The sequence below is a fragment of the Gigantopelta aegis genome, chromosome 9 (assembly GCF_016097555.1).
Source record: "Gigantopelta aegis isolate Gae_Host chromosome 9, Gae_host_genome, whole genome shotgun sequence".
NCBI classification, from domain to species: Eukaryota; Metazoa; Mollusca; class Gastropoda; order Neomphalida; family Peltospiridae; genus Gigantopelta; species Gigantopelta aegis.
Window position 1 is genome coordinate 5641552 of NC_054707.1, and position 26019 is coordinate 5667570.

Below are 26019 nucleotides of genomic sequence, written 5' to 3' on the forward strand. Positions count from 1 at the left end.
TAAATTCATGTTAAAAATAAAGAGGCTCTGCGAATTTTTAGAATAGCCCGCTAAAAACGTTTTATAAAATGGTGTAATTTTAAAATTAAATCTATAGTTTTTATATTATATTATATTATATTATATTATATTAATTAAATTTTTGGATACACACCAAACAAATTCTAATTATTTTTGGTTAAATTAGTCCCCATATTTATTTAATTTTAGAGTAATTTTCTAAATTGTCCGGTTAAATTTCTGGCCCGGAGCAGACCCCTGGCTATCCAGGACTCGGCCCCGGGGCAGACATGCTTGAAGCTCTAGTGGCACATGAGCATGTACACATTTACCTACCTACCTATCTGAAATCACACACAAACACACATACACACACACACACACAGAGAGAGAGAGAGAGAGAGAGAGAGAGAGAGAGAGAGAGAGAGAGAGAGAGAGAGAGAGAGAGAGAGAGAGAGAGAGAGAGAGAGAGAGAGAGAGAGAGAGAGAGACCGAGACCGTACACAATTGCATACCATTATTAACCGGGTTAATACACTAAAATTATCACATGGGTTTATGACATGGATATCATGAGTAAGTTATAGGATAAATATATATAACATATGATGTATGTAATCTTATATGCAACTGAAGTTTGACCAACGTTCAAATTTGTCATTTGAAATTCAAACAAACATTAAGACTACAGGGTGCATATAAGCTGATTCTCAGCTGAAGAACCTAAGATTAAGAATAACCTCAGCGAACAACTTGAAAGAGAGGAGCATAGCGTAATGCCCGTCTAGTATGACTGACGTAAACGTGTAACACCAGAAATAAGAAATGTGTCTGCGTGATGATGTCCTGCTGAATTCTGACACCTAAAGAACAAGCATTGGAAATTAAAAACAACCGAATTATCAGACGAACCATGAAATATATGAGGTGGTTGATGGACTGTAGCCCGAGTACTCGTACTGTAAGAGGGAGAGTCGGACATTTGGACAGTTCTTAAAAACTCTGTAAGAGAGCTAGACGGACATTTGGACAGTTGTTAAAAACTATCTTACAGAGTTTTTAACAACTATCCAAATGTCCGTCTATCTCTCTTACAAGTTACAGTCAGAGTACTCGGGCTAGATGGACTGCAGTTTGACACTGGATCTCAAGTATGAAATGATTTCAGAAAATAAAAGGAAAACAAAATTTTGTTTTGTTTAACGACACCACTGGCGCACATGAATTAATTAACCATCGACTCGTAGTTATCAGAGGAAACCCGCTACATTTTCCTGATGCAGCAAGGGATCGTTTATATGCACCTTCCCACAGACAGAAAAGTACACACCACGGCCTTTGTCCAGTTGTGGTGCACTGGCTGGAACGGGAAAAAGACGAATCAGCTGAATAGATCCACCGTGGTTGTTCGATCCTGCGACGCAAGCACCCCAAGCGAGCACTCAACCGACTGAGCTAAATCCCGCTCCACAATAGAACGTGCCCCACGGAACTCCGATAGTCCGTTGAAGGTCTCTATATGAATACAAATACAGCTTAGCCTATAGTTAGGTTTGTTTTTCTTCAACATTTTACGTGAACAACTGATGACGGTCTTTAAAGGCTCTGTTCTCAGTTTTCAGCGTCAGTAAGACTTCCGTTTGCCCCCCCCCCCTCCCCCCCGCCAAGACAAAATAAAATAAACACATCCTGGGGGTTTTCTGATTTTTAAAACACTATATCAGCTTAACATGGGTTTTGTTTACACAAATCATTTATACAGATAAATACGTTTGGAATGACTTTTGGTCAAATTATTTCAATTTTAGTTTGGCCCTTGGAAGAAATAATATATTCGTACGTACGAAAATCGTATTGTGATACTACAAAACATTACAAAATATCCAGAAATGCATTGGTAATAGAGATATTCATATTGTAACGAAGAAAATGCAAGTTAATTCCTTCCCTTGTTTGCTTACGTGTGGGTACTTTATGAAAAGTTATTCATGCTTTAATAAGTGGTCAGTGCTGTCCTTTCTGTTGGAAAGTGCATATAAATATAGAATATTAGGTTACTTACGTACTGATGTCGTGGTTATTTGGCGAGGTTTTGATAACGGTGTAACTGGCGAGCTTCAGCGAACAGGTTATACCGTTCTCGAACCGAGCCAAATAACCACGATATCAACACGTATTAACTTGATTTTTTTTTTATCATGCAACCATGCTTCCTATTGACCTGATAACCCCAACCTGATAATTCGAAGTGTTATCATGTCACTAGGAAGTGTTATCATGTCACTAGGAAGTGTTATCATGTCACTAGGAAGTGTTATCATGCAACCATGCTTCCTACTGACCTGATAACCCCAACCTGATAATTCGAAGTGTTATCATGTCACTAGGAAGTGTTATCATGCAACCATGCTTCCTACTGACCTAATAACCCCAACCTGATAATTCGAAGTGTTATCATGTCACTAGGAAGTGTTATCATGCAACCATGCTTCCTACTGACCTGATAACCCCAACCTGATAATTCGAAGTGTTATCATGTCACTAGGAAGTGTTATCATGCAACCATGCTTCCTACTGACCTGATAACCCCAACCTGATAATTCGAAGTGTTATCATGTCACTAGGAAGTGTTATCATGTCACTAGGAAGTGTTATCATGCAACCATGCTTCCTACTGACCTGATAACCCCAACCTGATAATTCGAAGTGTTATCATGTCACTAGGAAGTGTTATCATGCAACCATGCTTCCTACTGACCTGATAACCCCAATCTGATAATTCGAAGTGTTATCATGTCACTAGGAAGCATGGTTGCATGTGCGCATGACGTTTGCTAACTTTTCAGGTAGGTCGTTTTGTCATTTTTCAAACAACCATTTACATATATATATATATATATATATATATATATATATATATATATATATATATATATATATATATATATATATATATATATTCTTCAAAAAAAGAAACGCATAGAGCATATTTTTCATAACATTAATTTTGAAATAACACAATAGTGAATGTTTTAGTATTATCTTATTCTATAGCTAGTGGATATGATATCATGCAATTCTGAAGCTGACAAAACGCATGATTTGACGTCAGCACGTGCAAGTATGTTTTTCACAATATTCATAATAATGGTTGCTGAGCTCACATTTATCACGTACAAATCATGCACGTACAGCACGTGCACTACCCCTTGACAGAAAATTGAGTTACATTCACACACGCATTATCGATAGTGTCGCTACGTAACGTTGAAATTATGCCCAGGCTGACAGAACCACAACGTAACAACGCAATTGGCCGGATGGAAGTCGGGGAATCGCTATCAACAGTTGCACGTCTTTTCAACATATCTCAGAGTACAATATCTAGGCTTTGGCACCGTTATCAGCAAACTGGAGTGTCACGTGACCGCCCCTGATCCGCTCGTCCCAGAGTTACTACACCGGCGCAAGACATACATACATCTACGACATTTACGTGACAGAGTCCTAACTGCTTCATCATCAACTTCTGCCATACCAAATATGCGAAGAATTTCGGACCAGACCGTAAGAAACCGTTTACGTGAAGCCAATATCCAAGCTAGAAGACCAGCTAGACGGATAATTTTAACCGCGCAACATAGGCGTCTACGGCTTACATGGTGCAGACGTTGTCTGATATGGCGTCGACAGCAGTGGCGAAAAGTGGCTTTCAGCGACGAGTCGCGTTTTTTGCTTCAACGCGCCGACGGCAGAGCTAGAGTTTACCGACGACGTAACGAGCGTTACTGCAACGAAATTCTCCAGCGTCACGCCATACCTTTCATCAACGCAGAAAATGTCATCTCCCAGCACGACAATGCACGACCACATAGCGCACGTATAACAACAGAGTTCCTGAATCAACACAATGTCGGAGTGATGCCATGGCCTTCAAGATCACCTGATCTTAACCCCATCGAGCACCTGTGGGATGAACTAGATCGACGTTTACGGCAACGTAACCCTGCGCCACAAACGCTACCCCAGCTGCTTCAGGTTTTGCAACAAACATGGGCTACAATTCCCCAGCCTGTGATTCAAGCATTATTCTATTTCATGCGTAGGAGGTGCCAAGCCGTCATTGCTGCTCATGGGGCTCATACTCGATATTAGTGTACATGACCGTGACCTTAATACGGTGGCCTAATCCTGTTGATTTGATAGACGATTTCATTCCAAGTGATGATCTGATCATGTTTAACAAGTTTCAATTTTACTGCTCTGGTATTGAGCAAAGATATGATGCTATAAATTTGCAATCCAATCCTAACATATACCAGTTATGCGTTTCTTTTTTTGAAGCATGCGTTTCTTTTTTTGAAGCGTGTGTATATATATATATATATATATATATATATATATATATATATATATACACACTAGTAATTCTTTTGATGCTGGGTGTTTTTCAACCACCCTACCCTCTGATCCCCCCCCCCCCCCCCCGCCCTCCGCCCTCTGTACATGTACCTGACAGGTATACATATACTTCAAAAAGCACAAGTTTCTCTATTGTTTTTCCATATCAACTATACTTTTATGTATTGGCACATGTTATATTGATATATACCTGGTTTAGGTGCTGTAACTCCGTACACTTGTACCTCACACAGGGCGAGAGGCTGGTTCAGTTATCTTGACAAAACGTCCCCGAACACCGGTCTGACATCTGATGGTGGCATTCAAACCAACCGTGGTTCCTCATTTACAAACATAAGTTGGTCATTCCAAAACACTTCGATGCTGATATTACGTAATCTCTCTAAAAAATAAAGAATATATAAAAAAAAGAATCTGAACGACAAAATTATATTCTAGTAACAAAATCGTATATCTGCACAAGGCAGAATCAAAAGGGTTTTAGGCAAGGTCGTGATTGCTTCTGTGGTTCACTATCAGCTGTTCGTCCGTAGGAGGACCGCCACTGCACTTGGAGATCCATAGCAGGATGTTCCATCCCTCCTGCTCCGCCTATAGGCAGACTGCCACACCCATCACTAGCTTTGAAAATCCAAACTTGCAAAGGATAGAGCTCAATGAAATACATATAGTTGTGATGGCATGCACTCATGAATCACTGTAAAAACACTGATGATATCAGGTATTCGCTGGTATAAAACCAATTTATTACATAGTCTATTGATGGTTACATTTTCACTTTAATAATGCTACTTTGGCAATGGTGTATGATACACAATTTAATTAAACCACTAACTAAACCCATAGGCGTACGGGCTCTGTTTTCTAGGGGGGGGGGGGGGGGGCGGCTGCCTTTTGCCCGAATTTGCCGGAATCTGAATAACAATTACCAAACAGCAATATAGAGTTTCATACGCATCACTATTATGTTAACACCAGAAAACAGCGTTATTTGTCATTGTCAGGCTTGTGTAACATTATCATGTTGTTGTTTTGGGACTACAGTTATACTGTGCATTTAAATATATTGAAGTAACTCCGACTTTTTGTCAAGAACATACTAACGTTAATGGATATTACGTTGTACCAAAATAATTTCTATAATGCACACATATACATTGAATTTTACATGTATTTCATTTGAAAAACGTTTTAATAGGAATAGATTTAGTCAAAATTAAATTTTACGGCAGGAAAATATGACACGACGTCTGAGATGTGTGACACCCCATTGTTCCCAGATATAGGTTTTGGTATGCCTGTAGAATAAATGGGTGAACAATTAGCACATTTTTAGTGGTAGAAATATTTGTAGCGTTTGCCTTTAAAACATTTATTAATATAATTCTGAATTATACACACAACAATTTCGGTGTTACAGTAATACAAATATGTGTTCACATGATATGTTTGCATTTATTGTTAATATGGGTTGCGGGACGTAGCCCAGTGGTAAAGCGTTCGCGTGATACGGGATCTCTCTCTCTCTCTCTCTCTCTCTCTCTCTCTCTCTCTCTCTCTCTCTCTCTCTCTCTCTCTCTCTCTCTCTCTCTATATATATATATATATATATATATATATATATATATATATATAGTGTGTGTATATATATAGTGTGTGTGTATATATATATTGGCCCCTTAGGGTGTCCGGTTTGGAAGAGATTCACTGTATGTGTGTGTATGGTCAAGTACATTTTCTGGAAAAGTCCCATCGGAACAAATATATCAATGGTGTTACGTGTTTTCGATATTGACAAAAAGCGAAAGATATTGTCAAATTGTCAAAAATTAGGAATAGACCATTTCAAGGTGTTTTTTAGAATACGATTTTTATGTCGGCTCGTGATGTGTGAAACCCATATTTTTGCTCATTGCTTCGCATATACACAAACACCATGAGAGAAACATCGAAAAAGTCCATAACACTGCATTCTAAATCTACACGATTCTGTATCCATATCGTAATAGGTCCGTAGCTCTTTCATTATTTATTATATTCAAATTTAGTCATCAATAAGATATTTCTGTCATAATTGCGGAATCTACTTCGAAATACAATATATACATTAGCATTTTGTTAAATATTTTACACTCATAATAATCAGGAAACCTCATTTTCATAAATATATTCAATTAATGCACTCTTCGTGTTAGTAGATGAATGTAATATAAATAAATATATATATATATATATATATATATATAGATAGATAGATAGATAGATAGATAGATAGATGTATAAATTATTTTAAACCGTTATCTTTTATGTGTATAACATTTGTTTCTTTTTAGACTTCATTGTTAATATAAGTTTTAGGTCTTCTTCTCTGGGTTTTTTTTTTTTTTTTTTTTTTTTTTTTTTTTTGGGGGGGGGGGGTATTCTTCAAACTCCATCTTCATTTTGATCGTAATCAGTAAAAATGTCAAAACTCCGTATCAGTAAAAGTTCACTTCCGCAGTGACCATGTAATCCTACAGTGAGATACATATATAGAAACAGAGAGACAATGACAGGGAAGAGACAGAGATAGTGAGATACAGATATAGAGACAATCACAGGGAAGAGACAGAGATAGTGAGATACAGATATAGAGACTGAGAGACAATCACAGGGAAGAGACAGAGATAGTGAGATACAGAGACACCGACAATAACAGAGAGATATATAATTCTTATAAATTAAGTTTAAAAGAGATAATTTTGATATCAACAATAATCAATTTCTTACCTAAAGCAACAATGTAAAGCAGACACAGTGCAATTTCCATGTTGTGATGCGACTGACAAGTTATTCCCAAACATCCAAACTATATCTACATCGTTATTGTGTAGAGCGCTTGCCATCAACTATAGGGGCTATAGAAATCAATAGCTCCACATTGTATTTAGGTTGTTTTTTTGCAATTGGATGAAATATGTTATTACTGATGATGTATTTATAATTTATATAACTTATGTTTGTACAATTCTTTATCATCAAATTGGTTTGCGCAATGTGGTCCCAGTGCTATAACGAAAGTATGGCATATATGCGTTGTATGTATTAAATATTAAAATCAGCGACAGTGTTTACATGGTATATATGCGTTGTATGTATTAAATATTATAATCAGCGACAGTGTTTACATGGTATATATGCGTTGTATGTATTAAATATTATAATCAGCGACAGTGTTTACATGGTATATATGCGTTGTATGTTTTAAATATTATAATCAGCGACAGTGTTTACATGGTATATATGCGTTGTATGTATTAAATATTAAAATCAGCGACAGTGTTTACATGGTATATATGCGTTGTATGTATTAAATATTAAAATCAGCGACAGTGTTTACATGGTATATATGCGTTATATGTATTAAATATTAAAATCACCGACAGTGTTTACATGGTATATATGCGTTAAATATTACAATCACCGACAGTGTTTACATGGTATATATGCGTTGTATGTATTAAATATTAAAATCAGCGACAGTGTTTACATGGTGTATATGCGTTGTATGTATTAAATATTATAATCAGCGACAGTGTTTACATAGTGTATATGCGTTGTATGTATTAAATATTATAATCACCGACAGTGTTTACATGGTATATATGCGTTGTATGTATTAAATATTATAATCACCGACAGTGTTTACATGGTATATATGCGTTGTATGTATTAAATATTAAAATCACCGACAGTGTTTACATGGTATATATGCGTTGTATGTATTAAATATTTAAATCAGCGACAGTGTTTACATGGTATATATGCGTTATATGTATTAAATATTAAAATCACCGACAGTGTGTACATGGCAACTGATTCATAAACAATCGACAGAAAAGATGCGTGACAAAATATAGGATACTAAACGGGTTACAAGTTATCAAATTTATGTCCAGAGTAAAATAATTTTCACTTGTTAATGAAATGTAAATTATTTCACGAGGGTCATACATTCGATAACTAGTACCGAATTTGTTAACCCGATATATATTTTCCAACCCTTAGACACATTTTGTTTTGTTTTTGTTTTTGATATACATACATATAGATATATAAAAACGATGTAAACGACTTTATACACTATTCTGAGTATTGCTACAATTGTGTTTTATTTACGCTGATAGATAACGTTCAAACACCAAAGATGTATTTATTCTGTCAAAAAGATCTGTATATAATGAAATTAATTAAAACAGCCTTTTGTTACACATTTAACAATAAGTCTGTTACCTCAGTGACGTTGCATGACGTGATAAAAGACGTCTGGCTCATTCAGTTAAAAAGCTTTTGTTTAACGACACCACTAGAGCACATTGATTAATTAATCATCGGCTGTTGGATGTCATTCATTTGGTACTTCACACACGTTCTGGCGACAATTTAACCTGCCACTTCTCTGCCCAGCTTCATAACAAACTAAGATCCGAATTTATTGTAAACTGTTTTTTTTTATAATCATAAATTACTCTTTGGTAACAATTTGCTTTTTTAAGTTATAAAATTGAGAAGAACGTATGTAGCACAGTGGCCACTACAAAATGGAGGCAATACACCCTTTTCGAATACCAGCTCAAGGTCGAGACAGAAACCAAATCGATAAGAGTTCTGGAAGTTGGTGTGATTCGTGTCGGCTCGGTAATAATCTGATACAATGCAAAACACTGACAAATATGATCAATATAAGGATGGAATGGACGTAACAAATCTTCATTAAAATCACCCACAACAGTTGTCATCATCTTATTATTTAACCTTTAATAAAATGTGTTGATTGTAATGAATCCGAGATTAAATCCCAATATGTTTTACTATAATCAGATCAGTAAAAACATCATAACTATTAAGTTCGGCATTAATTAAATTAAGCTTGTCTCTTAAACTACAAACATTCAAGTGAACAATGGATATATGATTACCATCTGGTCCTGGATTAGGATGTACATCCCCACAACATAGCAGAAATACTAAGGTCATACGAATACAAACTAGACAACAACAAAAAACATTAAATAAAATTAATACATAAGTACTTATAATCATCTCTAAATTAGCACCTGCATGTGAAGCTAAAGCAAACACCCCTATCCTCTGTCTATATAACATAATATCAATCCCCATTACTACAGTAATTTATTTTAAAAAAAACACACCAGTAAGACAGTCTGAGAAGGGGGATGCTGCATTTATAAGTAGTAAGTGTGGGCTCACTAACCTAATATCTACTTGACTAATCTCGAGTGATACCAGGTAAAAATACCTACAATTTACACATGTAAATTTAGATGAGTACTGGCAGGAAACTGTTAAAATATTTTCTCTGAAGACATTACTGAAATGTACATTCTCATTTGTTGGTCTTTCCCAATGTTCAACAACAAAAAGAAAAGAAAAATAAACAAAATAATAAAATGCAAAGAGAATTAATGTTGGTAATAAAATCATACCGGTTAGGGTGACCTGGGGAAAACGTTGACAACTGTCACTTTTACTGTTGCAATGTATATCAATGACAATAGTTTTCAAGGGTAAAATGGTAATACAACATTGCCAATGGTGACTGCAGGTGAAAGCCATGCATTAAGATTAAATATTGTGTCTGCACATGACTCGATTATGACATCTCCCAACTAGATGCATGCATATATAATATATATACATGGAATCGCTTGCCAGTGTCACGCCAGCGCAGAACACTGTACATGCTAGCCATGTAACATATATAATACATGGAATCGCTTGCCAGTGTCACGCCAGCGCAGAACAACACTGTACATGCTAGCCATGTAACATATATAATACATGGAATCGCTTGCCAGTGTCACGCCAGCGCAGAACAACACTGTACATGCTAGCCATGTAACATATATATGCATGGAATCGCTTGCCAGTGTCACGCCAGCGCAGAACAACACTGTACATGCTAGCCATGTAACATATATAATACATGGAATCGCTTGCCAGTGTCACGCCAGCGCAGAACAACACTGTACATGCTAGCCATGTAACATATATAATACATGGAATCGCTTGCCAGTGTCACGCCAGCGCAGAACAACACTGTACATGCTAGCCATGTAACATATATAATACATGGAATCGCTTGCCAGTGTCACGCCAGCGCAGAACAACACTGTACATGCTAGCCATGTAACATATATAATACATGGAATCGCTTGCCAGTGTCACGCCAGCGCAGAACAACACTGTACATGCTAGCCATGTAACATATATAATACATGGAATCGCTTGCCAGTGTCACGCCAGCGCAGAACAACACTGTACATGCTAGCCATGTAACATATATAATACATGGAATCGCTTGCCAGTGTCACGCCAGCGCAGAACAACACTGTACATGCTAGCCATGTAACATATATAATACATGGAATCGCTTGCCAGTGTCACGCCAGCGCAGAACAACACTGTACATGCTAGCCATGTAACATATATAATACATGGAATCGCTTGCCAGTGTCACGCCAGCGCAGAACAACACTGTACATGCTAGCCATGTAACATATATAATACATGGAATCGCTTGCCAGTGTCACGCCAGCGCAGAACACTGTACATGCTAGCCATGTAACATATATAATACATGGAATCGCTTGCCAGTGTCACGCCAGCGCAGAACAACACTGTACATGCTAGCCATGTAACATATATAATACATGGAATCGCTTGCCAGTGTCACGCCAGCGCAGAACAACACTGTACATGCTAGCCATATAACATATATATACATGGAGTCGCTTGCCAGTGTCACGCCAGCGCAGAACAACACTGTACATGCTAGCCATATAACATATATATACATGGAGTCGCTTGCCAGTGTCACGCCAGCGCAGAACACTGTACATGCTAGCCATGTAACATTTTCACTTTTATAAACGCTCGCTGTGCTCACACCAGAAAGGGGTGTTTTATATGCACCTTTCCATATAGGACAGCTCATACCACGGCCTTTGAGCAGATGCGGTGTACTGGCGGGGACGAGAGGAAAAACAATCAGTTGAATGGATCCACCGAGATGGTTTGATCCTGTGACGCAAGCACTCGACCGACTGAGCTAAATCTCGTCCTGCTCAGTCAAAGGTGAGTTTTAAAAAGTATGCTCGAATATAGAGGCTATTTCATGGGGGTTTTCGAATACGATTTTTATGTCAACGAGTGGTGTGTGAAAAGCATATTTTCACGAATTGCGAAATCACAAGTTAACATAAAAATCGTATTTGGAAAAATACCACGAAATGGTCTATTTATTATATACATATTTCCAAATGTTTGACAATATCTGTCGCTTTTTGGTAATATCTTTCGCTTATCCTATCGAAAACACGTAACGTCATGATATATTTCTTCCTATGGAACTTTGCCAGAAAATTTACTTTACCATAGAATTTTAAAAAGAAATTTGATTAAAATTTATCTTTATTAACATTTATTTAACAATACTGGGGTGCAAACATACCTGACAAAGCGATCCTCTAAAAACTCCCACAAAACAAAACGAGTCGAATGCCGTTAAATTATCACACTTACACTCGATGACACTACATTGTGTCATCATTATTTAGCTTCGTATTCAATTCGTTTTAGATATTTTATCGTAATTGCACTTCGTATCCCTTTTTTATAGGTACAGTTGTTTAAATTACGTTTTTTATTTTTCAAATACGATCAGATGCATTGGTAATCATCAACCCCTGCGTGTGCTGTAACCTCACCGTGGTGCAGGTGGTAACATTCTCTTTGAGAATGGCCAATACAGCACAAAATTTAAGTTTTCAGTAAAATTCAGTATCCGTAAAATTCTGTGATATTTGTGTTTTTGCACAGTTCTTTACACTGTTTTTATTTTAAGTCTTGAATTTTTATATTGATGTTGATCATCACTTTATTTATTTGCATTACCATAGTTTGACACCAAATAGCCGATGTATTTTTCGTGCTGGGGTGTCGTTAAACATTCATTCATTCATTCATTCATTGGTGAGAATCAAATTTAAATACGAAGAACCGAGACGAAGGGAGATAATTTAATTATGCACTTTTACAAAAAAGTAAATACGACTTCTATATTTTCACTGTAGCTAAAATACAGTGAAAATATGACTTTTCACCGTATATGACTTTTATGGTTTCCGTAGATCTATATATTTCATTGCTATGTATATAATAAATATATTTATTGCACACTTTTGTCAAATTAGGAGATAACCATAGTGTTTAGATTTGCGGGTGTTATTGTCTATTTTATCCCGCAAATTTAATTTTTGACCGAAATATTTGCTGGCATTAAATAGACAATAACACCCTCAAATGTAAAAACTCCATATGGTTATGTTCATTGTAAACTGAATCGTTTATCTACGAACTAAATATGTATTTTGGTATTTCTTAAAAAAACTAAAACCTGGCTACAATCTAACTGTAGACCCTTGAACCGTCAACTTGGCCTGTTCCATTTGCTAATGACGTCATTTTCTAATGATGTCATTAGCTTTCTGTGTGTTATTTTCATTTGATCCCGGAAAAAGAATGTAATTAACCAATCACAATACAGAACACACTCGTCATCAGTTTACAATAGGAAGATAACCTAAGCGTCGTACACAAACCAAGAGTAATAAATTCACTGCACACTATTTGAAGTACGATTCGCCATTGTGTATGTTTGACATACAGTGATAGCCTCATATTTATGCTGCGTTCAGGTGCTCATGAATATCGTGAATTCACAAGTTTCAACCTGTGAACACGACGTCACCAAGTGGAGAGCGTTCTTGTGAGCAATATAAAAGACGGAGCGATTTTTAGGCTGGTTAGCGTGCTCTACAACAGCTGGCTCTGAATGTGCACGTAAAGCCTATGACCTGACCTGACCGTAGGCTGGTTGGCACTCTTCGTGGCTTAATTATGGATCAATTGCATAAAATTCTGCTGCATTTGATATGGAAGAAACGGCATAAAAAGAAGAGGTGCTACATTATTTATTACATGTATTTGCATTTGATGTGCCATCTGTTCTGTTTACAAACATGTAACGTCATTTTGTAGCGTCATTTTCAAGGGAAGGAACTCCTGGGAATATTTCCATAGCGTGGACTGTTGGATAAAACTTACTGTGAAATACAAAATACTAAAACTTGCAATTCTGTTCATGATATACCTCGAATGACATCTATTTGATCCGCCATTTTTTCACAAGTTGTGAAGACTGATTCAGAAGATCCTATTCCAGTTCACAAGTTGCGTTCACGGGATAATTCGCCAAATGAACGGTTTTCACGTGTGAACTGGGAAATACGATATTCACAACTTCTAATGAACACAGCATTAGTACCGATATAGTCATTATTTACCGCTTGTAGCAACGCGAATTTGTTCATTTCTCGTTGAACGTACAAATACCGTCACTTTATAATGGTACTTTGTATTATTACGCACCTGTTTACCCCCCCCCCCCCCGACAAAAAGAAAAGAAGAAGAAAAGAATTAAAAGTACAAGATGAGCTGGTTTGTGTCTTATTAAAAATCTGAAGAAAAAAAACGTAACACGTGATCAATGCCGTATCTCTGCACAATGTATTTGGCAAAATAGTGGTTGATTCCATAATTATCTACAGCCTCGTCTATAGGAGGACAGCCACTACCGAGGAGAACCTTCCTGCAAACGCATAAAGAGGACTGTCAACAATAACACCGGAGAGAAATCATTGGAATACATATAGCCCACGAATCACTTTCAAAAGAAATATGATGTCAGGTGTACATGAAAGTTTAGAATATTGACCCCTCTTTAGCGCTATCCTGGCGGGGGGTTTTCTGCTGCGTTTGTAGGATTTTTAAGATCACGCCTTTTGGTTTCTTTAATAACATTTATTTGATCCAGCCCGTCAAATATACTGCATTCACCGTAACCAAGTTAGGCTCAGTCCATTTCAAATTAATAAAAGCCCCATGCACTTCAATTTCAGTTTCATTTGAAATATGTACCAAATATTCGTCAGTCATGTAGATACATAAATCTGAAATTTGGGCTCTGTATTCCAAATCTTCCTTGGAATATAGTCACAACTATAGAATGAATGAATGAATGTTTAAAGACACCCCAGCACGAAAAATACATCGGCTATTGGGTGTCAAACTATGGTAATGCAAACAAATAAAGTGATGATCAACATCAATATAAAAATTTAAGATTTAAATAAAAACACAGTGTAAAGAACTGTGCAACAATACAAATATCACAAATAGATACTGACTTTTACTCAAAACTTTAATTGTATTCCAAAAAAACAAGGGATTTGTGCTGTATTGGCCATTCTCAAAGGGAATGTTACACCCCTGCACCACGGTGAGGTTACAGCACCCGCAGGGGCACAACTATAGATTAACCTGATTAAGAACTGCAATGCATTGTGGCATGTGTCATTCAAAACACTTGAATGCTGCACATGTATGATGTTTCTGTGGAACATTTTATTTCTCACAAATACACAGTTTAGTGCATTTCTATTGGGCCGTTTTACAAGCACATCTAGTGCCACATCCACATACTCACGCAACCACACTTGACCAATTCACTGAAGACTTTTGATAACACAAGTACAATATACAGAACTAGATATCTTTATTAGAAGTCTATTACCACCCTTCTGGAGTGGGAGCATTGTGTTCACGTGTTGACAGGAGGACCATATTCCAGCTTGATATGAAACTCATGTTTAGTTCTGCAGTAAAGCATCATGGGCGGGTGGAATGATTTGCATTGCCTTCCCCCTCTGGTAGTAAAACGCATCCCTTGCTTCGACAACATGTTCCAGGTCACTGGTCTTACAATACAATCTAACTTGGAAGCATTTCAGTAGCTGGAAGCATTTCAGTAGCTGGAAGCATTTCAGTAGCTGGAAGCATGTCGTGTCTGCATTAGGTAAGTACGTTATTTTACCTTTTCCAAGAAAAAAAGAGACGGCGTTACATCCTTTGAAGCTACGAAAAGCAGGGACGGGAATTTCTCTTTACCCAGGACATCATATATACCATTGATGTATAAAACGGTAAGTATTTTCATGTATCAAAGGCTACCCAAATACGCACATACATTTTGATCCAAAGTAATCAAATGATGGAACTTGCACACCTTTGTCAACAGTGCAAATCAGACTGTTGGTACAATCAAATGATGGAACTTACACACCTTTGTCAACAGTGCACATCAGACTGTTGGTACAATCAAATGGTGGAACTTGCACACCTTTGTCAACAGTACACATCAGACTGTTGGTACAATCAAATGGTGGAACTTACACACCTTTGTCAACAGTGCACATCAGACTGTTGGTACAATCAAATGGTGGAACTTACACACTTTTGTCAACAGTGCACATCAGACTGTTGGTACAATCAAATGGTGGAACTTACACACTTTTGTCAACAGTGCACATCAGACTGTTGGTACAATCAAATGGTGGAACTTACACACTTTTGTCAACAGTGCACATCAGACTGTTGGTACAATCAAATGGTGGAACTTACACACTTTTGTCAACAGTGCAAATCAGACTGTTGGTACAATCAAATGATGGAACTTACACACTTTTGTCAACAGTGCACATCAGACTGTTGGTACAATCAAATGGTGGAACTTACACACTTTTGTCAACAGTGCACATCAGACTGTTGGTACAATCAAATGGTGGAACTTACACACTTTTGTCAACAGTGCACATCAGACTGTTGGTACAATCAAATGGTGGAACTTACACACCTTTGTCAACAGTGCACATCAGACTGTTGGTACAATCAAATGGTGGAACTTACACACCTTTGTCAACAGTGCACATCAGACTGTTGGTACAATCAAATGGTGGAACTTACACACCTTTGTCAACAGTGCACATCAGACTGTTGGTACAATCAAATGATGGAACTTACACACCTTTGTCAACAGTGCACATCAGACTGTTGGTACAATCAAATGATGGAACTTGCTACTTAGCAAGCACACCTTTGTCAACAGTGCACATCAGACTGTTGGTACAATCAAATGGTGGAACTTACACACCTTTGTCAACAGTGAACATCAGACTGTTGGTACAATCAAATGATGGAACTTGCTACTTAGCAAGCATACCTTTGTCAACAGTGCACATCAGACTGTTGGTACAATCAAATGGTGGAACTTACACACTTTTGTCAACAGTGCACATCAGACTGTTGGTACAATCAAATGGTGGAACTTACACACTTTTGTCAACAGTGCACATCAGACTGTTGGTACAATCAAATGGTGGAACTTACACACTTTTGTCAACAGTGCACATCAGACTGTTTGTACAAGCAAATTATGGAACTTGTACTTAGCAAGCACACCTTTGTCAACAGTGCACATCAGACTGTTGGTACAATCAAATGATGGAACTTGCTACTTACCAAGCACACCTTTGTCAACAGTGCGCATCAAACTGATGGTACAACCATTCATAATTCTGCACATAAATTAAACGTCTAGTGTCTGCTTCTATGTGGTTACATTGTCACAGTGAACGATCGGTTCCTCAAAGAATAACTATGTTACCAGATGCAATGATTATTTCCTTGTCTTTAGGGCAGTCTATGTCTATGGTGGCAATCTTGGTGGTGAAGAATGCAAAAAGATCCTGCTTGATGGTGGTTTGATCATGTAAAACGTCAGCATACTTTCCTGGAACACTGCTCTTATCAACAAACTGACTTTTGATAAGTATGTCTTTGTTCCATACACCATAAAAGAGAACATTCGAAAACAGTTGATGTCATTGTGGGACACGTACATCACGGAATTTGGAGTGAGGGAGAAACAAGTAACCTGGATGATGTTGAGAGAGCATGGATAGTATGATACTGCCCTACTGCATCACTCACAACAAGTTGCCTACCAAGTTAGAATCTATAGCATAATATGCAAGGACATTTTAATAGTTTCCGATCATGTTGATAGCTTCACCTCATTTGCTATGCAGTATAATACGTAAGACCTTTTAACAGTGTCCGACCATTGCACTGCCGACCGCCTCCGTTGTACTTACCTGATGCAGTACTTCGTTTTATGCCATGTCCAGTCAACTATCCTACGCATATCGTGCTAAATATTGCGAACAAAGTTGAATTTCATAAACACAACCATAATGGAAGCCACTATCTATGTTTTTTTTCCCATAACATATCTATCTATCTATCTATCTATCTATATATATATATATATATATATATATATATATATATATATATATATATATATATATATATATATATATATATGCCCCAAAATGTAAGTTTAAAAAACTGGAAGAGACTATTGGCAAGTACAGGAAGTAAGAATACGTGTACCAGGTTTCTGGTAGAAATCTGGCAACAAATGAGAGAGCAACACTATAATAATGGTCACAACCAGAAGCATGTAAATATTATATGTCTACATGGTTACACAATGTCCAAACCTTGATGTAAACGGTTTGTTTTTATTGTTGTTGTTTTTATGGATGCCTCATATAATAATCCAAATGACCTAAAAAGAAAATTGGCTTGAAGATGCTTTTATTTAAAATAGTGAAAAACGTTTGAAGATGCATCATGAAAAATATGAGGGAAATGCCCTTTTTTCCCATACATTTTCTTGATTTTGGTAAAAAACATTATAAAATAAATATTGAACACTATGTATCATCTAATGCAGAATTGTAAGCCGAACACAATAAGCCAAAGTGCATGTCCATAGGTGATTTTGCTAGTGAGTTATGACAATTTTGCTAATTTGTTGGATTTTGGCCAAAAGGTGCAGCCATTTTTAAAGATGGCTGCCAAAATAGCACTTAGGAATGACCATTAACTGATTTGGAACACTTCAGGTATCAGTCTAACTAAAAATCTGGTACTCGGATTATATTTTCTGACCTCTACCTCACTCTCCAAATACAACTTGTACATACAAACAGAAATATATATCTTATGTATTTATTGCGTGGACGAAGTGTACGTACATTTATTTAGTTCCTGGATGAAATATTCGGTAAATAAATTAACAATTATGTTTTTGGTAGTTTACGAATCATCCCGAGTTTTCTTTACATTTATTTAGCTATTCAATTGCTCATAACTGGTAATATTGTCCCAGTAGTAGATACAAAATTATGAAGGATTTCTAGATCACGGAGACCTGCTATAAGTTTAAACAATTACTCTTTTCTTTTAGTCTAAACAAAATCATCTGTTATATTAACTGGCCACATAACTTACCGTGACATTGGGAACATATGTTCACCACGTAGCCGGAGAGGCTATCTTTAGGTAAACAAGGGTTTAAATAACGAATGTACTGTCCGCCATAAAATCCAGTACATACAAAACCAAGTATCGCGTATGTAGCGATGATAACCAGTCTTTCGTGTGTGTTTCAAAGAAATGGGGGCTATTTCCAACATTGTTTAATGTAAATAGCAATTAAATATCACGTGGCGTTTGCATATGAAACAATATATCGCTGACCCACGACTGGTATATCAAATACCGTGGTATGTGCTGTCCTGTCTGTGGAAAGGTGCACGATGCCATTCCTTGCTGCTAATGTGACCACGATAACGCTAAAATAAAACGTAAAGTTACAATTCATTGCCATAATTTGTTTCAAATCAACATGAACATGCAAACCCTTTTTATGGAGGTAAGGAAATGGTTCTAGATGTAACGACACTTCAGTGGTTATGTTAATATTAAGTATCCAAAATATGGTTATTCTGAGTCTTGGGTCTTCGGTGTTAGTGTTTAAATCCACTGCTAACATATTTATGTTCTATTTTCTACAAAACATATACCTGGCATTCATTTGACCAGTCGTAGTTGATAGCTTCACCACTGAGTTTCACTGCGTGTACTGTAACTTAACCTGGTGCAGGGGTGAAACACTCTCCTTGAGAATGGCTAATACAGTACACCTTCCCTTTATGGGCACCTTGTTAGCCGTGAGCCCATACGTGTACGGTAACGTAACCTGGTGCAGGGGTGAAACACTCTCCTTGACAATGGCTAATACACTACAACTTATACCATGTTTGCCTTGATGTGTGACCCGTCAAGATAGATGATGGGGTCCTGGTGGTTGAGTTGTGGCATACATGCAGGTATGATTTCTGACAATAAATACATCAGTTTGACCTCGGGTTCAAAATGACGTGTGGGTAGGAAAGCTTGACCTAATAAAATCGGCTGCTCACGCCAAGCTCGGGAGCTAACAACCTTTGTTGTATTTACATTAGTCAAGAGCATACATTGTTTTATATACCATATGTATTTCATGTGCATGGGGCAGTGGCTGGGGTCAATTGATTTTGTTTTCTTAATACAAATGTTCATATATATCAACCAAGTATCACTGGCATGGCTGTCTGCTGGTTATCCGCAGCATCATGTCCCCTTGTTGGGCCTTGTAGTGGGTTGGTGGCATGGTTAATGACCTTTCATAATTCAATTATGGGTAAAACAAACTTTCAACAAATTCACACCGAGGTTTTGAACTTCTTGTCTTCTGACGAGGTGTCCGTCCATGGAATCAAAAACAGTGTGAAGAAATCCAAAATTCATTTCTTCACAAAATTGGCTATGGTTTGTACTCATCAGTGGAATTGTCATTGTGGAGCCAAAATCGGTAAAACAAAAAATAATAGCCCCAAACAAACAAACAAACAAAAAAACCACCCCAAAATAACACCCACCAACAACCAAAAACAAGGAGGGACTGTTGGATGAATGTTCAAGTTTTGTGCTCGGGTGTTCTTAAACAGACATGCCTTCATGTATTCACCACTGACATATATTTGCATCACAGCTTAGACGAACTACATTATTTTTTGTATCACAACTTGGACAAGTGATCTGCCGCTGGGCTACAATTATATCAAAACTGTGACAAATGTTGTACCATTGCTGATTGAGCTGCTACATGTTCAGACAGATATTATACCACTGATCTACATTTACATCACAACTCGGACAAATGATGTACCACTGAGCTACATTCAAGTCACAGTTCTGACAAATGCTCTACCACTCAGCTACATTTAATCAATAGTTCAGACGAATGTTCTACCACTCACAGTTCAGACGAATGTTCTACCACTGATCTTCATTTAAATCACAGTTCAGACGAATGTTCTACCACTGATCTTCATTTAAATCACAGTTCAGACGAAAGTTCTACCACTAATCTTCATTTAAATCACAGTTCAGACTAATGTTCTACCACTGAGCTACAATTAAATCATAGTTCAGACGAATGTTCTACCACTGAGCTACAATTAAATCATAGTTCAGACGAATGTTCTACCATTGATCTTCATTTAAATCATAGTTCAGACGAATGTTCTACCACTGAGCTACAATTAAATCATAGTTGAGACAAATGTTCTACCACAGAGCTACAATTAAATCATAGTTCAGACGAATGTTCTACCACTGAGCTACAATTAAACCATAGTTCAGACGAATGTTCTGCCACTGATCTTCATTTAAATCACAGTTCTGACAAATTCTCTACCATTGAACTACATTTAAATTAATGTGTAACATTGTGTTTCATCTGGGTAATAACCGTATTTAATTTTCTTTTATCACTACTGAGTGAAATACCCTTGTCACTGCCCCAACTATTTCTGAAGAGCAAACACGCACGCAGGTACGCACGCACGCAGGTACGCACGCACAGACACGCACACCGTTGCTGGCACCTGTTGACCTGATGTGCTTAAATTAATACTTTAGGATGTGTTGTAGTATCGTATTAAAACCAGACTAAGAATCCCGTCGCCAGTAGGTGAGGGGTTTGTTAGGTGCGTACGAACACCTTGCGCGCCCCCCCCCCCCCCACCCCAAAAAAAAACAAAAAACAAAAAAACCGAGAAGAACGTGAAAGAGAAGTAGTTAGAGATATAGAAAGACAAACAAAACCAGAGACAGATAGGTAAGACAGGAAGAGGGATCGAGAAAGTGAGACATACAGAGAGACACACACACACACACAGAGAGAGAGAGAGAGAGAGAGAGAGAGAGAGAGAGAGAGAGAGAGAGAGAGAGAGAGAGACAGACAGACAGACAGAGAGACACTCACTTCATCCTACATATTAAATGGAATCTAACTTACGGAAACTCGTATCTGTGCTTGTTCAACCCTCTCGGGGCCTCTCATGTCAGTCTTCATCTGGTAAAGTGGAAATGTTTTCGCGTTACTGACCCTCTTACCTTCAGTGCATTGACATGAGTTGGTGGTACCGAAGACAGGCACGGCTACATTCAGGTCAGCCTCGATCCACGACCCGACAACATCACTTGTGGTAAAGATTGTTTTACAGCCGACACTTGTACTGTGAGTAACTTTAAATAATACTTTGCCAAGTTAGCTGCGCAGTTAAATACCTGTGTGACAAGTACTTAATATACTGGAGGTTAAATTAAGCACTTCAATAATATTTAACCAGTCTCAGTGGTGTAGTGGTTTAGCCATTGGTCTTAAGGCCGGGAGGTATTGGGATCGCCTCCCAAGTTAGAGGATAGGTGTAAGGTGACTACACCTCTCCCTCTCTCTCTCTCTCTCTCTCTCTCTCTCTCTCTCTCTCTCTCTCTCTCTCTCTCTCTCTCTCTCTCCTGGTGTTGGCTCCCACCCAGAGCGAGTTAAACGACTCACTGCGTAGGTGAATTAAGGCCGCTGTACCAATGTCTCTATCACTAACCACTGACCGCTAACCCTTTGTCATGGACAGACAGCTGAGGTGTGTGTCCACGACAGCGTGCTTGAACCATAATTGGTTACAAGCGCGAAAATAAGTATAAAGGAATGAACAACACATATCCCGCTATGTGTGGGAAATATGTCGGAGACAATTTAGCTGCGCTGGTATCATGGGTATCCTATTTCGTTAAGCTGATGAGCATGGCAATGCATATATACATCCCCGCCGGTATCCTGCTGAGAATTACTCGTAGTGCAGGCGCGTTTGCAGTTTGCAGTTTGCAGGGGGAAGGTTTTGGGGTTGAACCCTCCCCCGCATCCACCACACCCCCACACCCCCACACGCAATTTATTTTTAATGTTTTTAGATGGAGCATGACTCGACCCTCGGAGCAGTCTAGAACATTCTTTTCCCCCGCTCTAAAATTCCTAAACACGCGGCTATAATGTTTACGAGAAATCACAGTTCACGGGGTCCGCGGATTGCATTTGAAATTGCGAGAGAGATCACTGTCACTAATATGGCATAGGGAGGGGGTGAAAATGTGTTTATTTGAGGACCTCCCCGTCGGTGGGCCCATTGTGCTATTTATCGTTCCAGCCAATGTTCTACGCATGGTATATCAAAGGCCGTGGTATGTTCTGTCCTGTTTATGGGATGGAGCATATATATAAGGTCGCTTGCTTCTCATGAAAAAGTGTGTTGTGGGTTTCCTTTGTTAAACTATATGTCAAAATTACCAAATGTTTGACTTTCAATAGCCGATCATTAATTAATCAATGTGCCTTAGAGGTGTCGTTAAACAAAACTATTGTTTTCTATTTGAGGACCAGAACCTGTCGGGGGATGGGGTTCCTTAGAGGACATTTTGAATACCAGGTTAAAATATGGCATATACAACTTTTTTTTCTCTTTTTTTTGCACAGTATCAGGGGAAAAGTCGGGAGTTCGCACTGTCCAGCGCACCCACCCCATTCCTCGTTCCGCGACCCCTGAAATAATTTAGCACCGGAAGAACAATAATTAATATACCTATACACCTTCACTACTGGAGCCTGATGCACGGTCGGTCTAGGATCGATCCCCGTCGGTGGGCCTATTTGGCTATTTCGCGTTCCAGCCAGTTCACCACGACTGGCATATGAAAGGCTGTGATATGTGTTGTTCTGTCTGTAGGATGGTGCATATAAAAGATCTCTTGCTACTAATGGAATAATGTAGCGAGTTTCCTCTCTACGACTGTGTCAAAATGACCATATGTTTGACATCCAATAGCCGATGATTAATAAATCAATGTGCTCTAGTGGTGTCGTTAAACAATAACAAACTTTTTAAAACAAAACCTTCACTACTTACTAATAAACCGGGACCTGTTTTGGACATATCCTCCGGGGAATCTTGGAGAATGTGTCCAAGACAGTCGTGCTTGAACCTTCAGTGGATGTAAGCACGAGTCAAATGGTTGATTGATGGAATAATCCGCGAGCCCAGAGGGGCCTAATTAGTATTGCGAGAACAAAAGCTCTAAGGCCTGGAAGTGAGTGTAAGTGTGAGATGTGGGACCCCCAAACGGCCATTCTCAAGTGCCATCTTCTGTAGCAATCCGAGGGGGCGCCACTCAGAGTATCCCCCAAATTCAAGTTTAAGCATCATGGATGAGTACACCAATTAAACAAACGCTAAAATGTTAAATTACATATTACATATATTTCTGCTTCACAAAATTAGTGTTTGTATGTTTCTTTCTGGTTGTTCTAGTGTTTGTAGTAGTCAAAACTGACTTTTCGCCCACAGATATTCGAATTGTACCAGCAAAAAAACCACCCAAAAAAAGCACACACAACTTTTCATTACAAATAACGACAAACTATTAATGAATTGATGGATAATGTAATATGACATTAATGACTGGTATTCATGAGATACATTCACATGGAAACATGGCCAGTTATCATCAGTAATCGAGTTGCATTCGTAATCGAAAAGTTCAACCCCCCCCCCCACACACACACACACACACACATATCAAGGTCAGTATCTGGTCCCCTGCGCGTGCTGTAACCTCACCGTGGTGCAGGGGTGTAACATTCTCTTTGAGAATGGCCAATACAGCACAAATTGAAGTTTAGCGTAAAATTCGGTGTCCGTAAAATTCTGTGATATTTGTATTTGTATTTTTGGCACAGTTCTTTACACTGTTTTTGTTTAAACCTTGAATTTTTATATTGATGTTGATCATCACTTTATTTATGTGCATTACCATAGTTTGACACCCAATAGCCGATGTATTTTTCGTGCTGGGGTGTCGTTAAACATTCATTCATTCATTCATTCATTCATTTGTATCTGGATAACTGCTGGTGAAGACGACGGGGAAAGGATTGGCACAAACATCTCATTTAAGCCACAGGAATGTTCCTCCACTCCTGCAACGCCTGTGCAAGCTCAGCAACGTTACGCGGTGGTGGCTGGCGGTAACGTACACGACATGGTCGTAACGGGTCGAGGTCGATCACGGACACTCCCGGGCTGTTGATGACGTTCAACAAGTTGTCCAATAGTTGATGGATGACTCTGAAGGTCCTAGCAACTTGGCTTTGCGAAGTCCCCCCTTGAACCATGCCCAACGCTCGCTCCCTTTGTTCTTCTCGGAGTCGTGGCATTCTTAATGTGACGAGGAATATGACACCGTTACGTGATTTTTATATGTCCACATACTGGCATTTCACGTGCATTGCATGCAGCATGATTGAGCATGTAGTGAACGCATTTCACACCATTTTGTGTGTTTCTGCTATTGTATATATATTTAGAGCACAGCTGAATTTCTAGTCCAATGGGAGCTTCATATTTGGTCACGTGAAGTACATTTATATCCCGATAAAGTACTTCAGACATTCAATTTATAAGCGGTATTGCTGCACGAGATTTTGGCTCTGCTCTAAGACAGGTAGAGGACGAGTAACAATACTTTATCGGCGTATAAAGGTAGTGTCGCACGAGAAAACGCTCGGCTAACGCCTCGCCTTTGTCTCGTGCGACACTACCTTTATACGCCGATAAAGTATTGTTACTCGTCCTCTTAACTATTACACACACACACACACACACACACACACACACACATATATATATAATATATATATATATATATATATATATATATATATATATATATATATATATATATATATATATATATATATATATATATGTATGTATGTATGTATAAAATCAAATGAAGAAGCCCAATTAATTGTTTTTTAAATTGCATTTATCACAGATACGACGTATTCCATGGTACTCCTGCGCGTGCTGTAACCTCACCGTGGTGCAGGGGTGTAACATTCTCTTTGAGAATGGCCAATACAGCACAAATTGAAGTTTAGAGTAAAATTCGGTGTCCGTAAAATTCTGTGATATTTGTATTTGTATTTTTGGCACAGTTCTTTACACTGTTTTTGTTTAAACCTTGAATTTTTATATTGATGTTGATCATCACTTTATTTATTTGCATTACCATAGTTTGACACCCAATAGCCGATGTATTTTTCGTGCTGGGGTGTCGTTAAACATTCATTCATTCATTCATTCATTATTCCATGGTAAAGCGCTCGCCTGATGCGCGGTCGGTCCAGGATCGACCCCAGTCATTGGGTATGTCTCGTTCCAACCAGTGCACCATGACTGGTATATCAAAGGCCGTGGTATGTGCTATTATGCCTGTGGGATGCTGCATGTAAATATATACTACTCAAAAGAATTTAAGGGTAAAAAATGTATAACCAAATAA

General features: G+C 38.1%; 1 protein-coding gene across 1 annotated transcript in view; it reads left to right on the forward strand.

The window, feature by feature from the left end:
* Window positions 1-21654: 21654 nt before the first annotated feature.
* LOC121381921 (solute carrier family 23 member 1-like) overlaps window positions 21655-26019 on the forward strand; it is a 46275-nt gene continuing 41910 nt past the window's right edge. The window contains exon 1 of the mRNA XM_041511346.1: window positions 21655-21862. The gene's annotated coding sequence lies outside the window, so the exon portion shown is untranslated. The remainder of the gene's footprint in view (window positions 21863-26019) is intronic.